The sequence below is a fragment of the Arachis ipaensis genome, chromosome B2 (assembly GCF_059453495.1).
Source record: "Arachis ipaensis isolate K30076 ecotype BB chromosome B2, ASM5945349v1, whole genome shotgun sequence".
Taxonomy (NCBI): domain Eukaryota; kingdom Viridiplantae; phylum Streptophyta; class Magnoliopsida; order Fabales; family Fabaceae; genus Arachis; species Arachis ipaensis.
This window is the reverse complement of record NC_142437.1, coordinates 117,445,640-117,448,202: the sequence shown is the minus strand read 5'-3', so window position 1 is coordinate 117,448,202 and position 2,563 is coordinate 117,445,640. Positions and strand designations below refer to the sequence as shown.

The following is a 2,563-nucleotide window of genomic DNA, read 5'->3' as shown; positions in this document are numbered from 1 at the left end:
ATATTGAATTGAATAATATAAAATATACTGATTAAATGAATTAATACTATATAAATTCAAGAACTTCTAATAAAAATATAAACTGAATAGAAATTCTTTGTGCATGACATGAGGATCGCACGTATATCATATGCGAATCTAAACTAGTTAAGCATTGTCATCAACATCAATTGGATTAACCATCTGGCTACATGCCTGTGAATCTCATGCATATTCATCTAGAGACTGTTCATCTGGATCGTCAGATCTATTTATATCATAGCATGAAAAATTTTTATAGTGATTAAAAGCTACAACAACTTCGAATATTTTACCAATGATATCTGTTTTATTAGCTGCTCCATCAATGACATCACATATCCTCCAAACTAATGTGTACTGTACTGAGCAGCAGTGTAATACACATGATGAAAATAGTCATTTGAAACTTCAACTTTTCTCATTTTTTTTCAAATCTCAAATCTCTTGCTAAAAATTGAGAGGTCATCATGAGGCTTTTTAGGTATTTCCTCAATTTTATACCAAGATTTTTGTATATCATGATAGCAGCTCTCACTTGTTTCTCTTAACATGTTGTGGGACAATACCATCAAAATAAAGAATGGGAGCTGATAAAGCCAAAACAGCATGGGCAACATGAGGATATTTTCAATGTAACCATGCTGCAAGCATTCCACCATAAGAGCCTCCATAATCAAGTATTGGAGAATTATGGCATTCAAAGTTTTTTTGATGTGTAGAATAACAGCATAGTTTACTATTGCTTGCGCTGAATTCAAATACTCCATGGAACTTGCATTTCTCAAAGCTTCTTTATGTGATCCAAATCTATATATGCTCAATATATAGAAGAAGATCATTGAAATGAGGAGCATTTTCTTTGAGAAATCTATCATTATTGATTCTCTGTTCTAAGGAATCCTCAGCACCAAACCATGTAAAAATTGGTGCACCTGATTTTGGACTACTCTAGTTCTTGAAATTTATTAATATCTTTATTGGAAAGTGATGTAGCTTTCAGGGTTATAGTTGAAGTGGTCTAAATATAAACTAAATAGAAATTTTTTGTGCATGACATGAGGATCGCACAAGAATCTAAACTAGTTATACATTATCATCAATACCAATTGGATTAACCATCTCGATACATGCTTGTCAATCTCATGCCTAGTCATCTAGAGACTGTTCATCTAGATCATCAGATCTATTTATATCATAGCATCTAGTCTGCAAAAAATTTCTTCGTTATTCGTACGAGAATCTAAACTAGTTATACAATTATTATATATTACTCAACTATTCTTGCGATAATAAAAATAATGCAAGGGAATCTAAACTAGTTATACACTTATTACATATATTATTTAGTTATGCATGTGAATTTTTTAGATTATAATGAACATCAAGTCCATGTTATTTCAACAGTTTGTTCTGGTAATTACATAGGCAAGTCACATCAAATCACTCATTCTTTGATTGGTTTTGATACCTCCCATGCTCATCACATCAAATATGATGTCTTCATCAATTTTAGAAGTTCAAATACTCAACGCGATTTTCTCGGTCATTTGCATAAAGCGTTGGAAAGAAAAGGAGTAGAAACATATATGTTGATTATAAAGCTTTTTTATATGATCTAGATGGAAATGATTTTTCATAATACCTATGCTCAATATATAAAAGAGGAGCATTGAAATGAGGAGCATTATATTTGAAAAATCCAATAGCATTGATTTTCTGATCTAAGAAAATCTCAACACCAAACCCTGCAAAGACCGGTGCACTTGATTTTGCACATACTTTTATCAATTAGTCATGTAGCTTTTAGGGTTATAGTTAAAGTGGTATAATCTTTAGATGTAGTAATATATCTTAAAAAATTCTAATGAAAATATAAATTTAATAGAATTTTTTTTGGCATCACATGAACATCGTACGAGAATCTAAACTAGTTATATAATTATTTTCAATTGAACCAATTTATACCCTAAACTTTAAGACGTGACTTAGATTGACCCTTCCATCTAGTTCTGTCATACAAAAAATGACGTGACACCCAAACCTTACCACATACCTCTTCTTCTTCCTCTTCCAGGATAACGCCTCTACCTCTTTCATTTTCAACTCTTCATCTTTTTGTCTCTCAACTCGTAACTCCCTCTCTCAACCCATAACTCCCTCTCTCCCAACAATGCCGCTGTCTTCCTCCTCAATACGTCACAGCCCCTCCCTCTAACCCGTCGCAGCACCTCCGTCCAACTCTCCTTCATAGTTGCTCATTCCTCACACCGCCATCTGCGTCTTTGAACTCGTCACGCCGTTGTGTCCGTCCCTGGACTCGATGCGTCGCTGTCTCCCTTTCCGCCAGTAATCACGCTGCCGTCTCCCTCTCTCAACCCTCCTCCTCACCGCTCTCACCATTCAACACAGTGGTACTTCGCCCGCTACTTATCTTAATTTTTGTTGATTGGTATTGATGGTTTGATTTAGTTGTTCAGAGTTTTCAAATTTTGGATTTTGTTTGGTTTAATGTTCTTCTTCAAAGGATAACGATGCAGAAGAT

At 34.1% G+C, this 2,563-nt stretch overlaps 1 pseudogene; it reads right to left on the bottom strand.

Moving 5' to 3' along the window:
* Positions 1-204: 204 nt before the first annotated feature.
* On the bottom strand, positions 205-2,295 carry LOC148575348 (uncharacterized; annotated as a pseudogene).
* Positions 2,296-2,563: the final 268 nt, after the last annotated feature.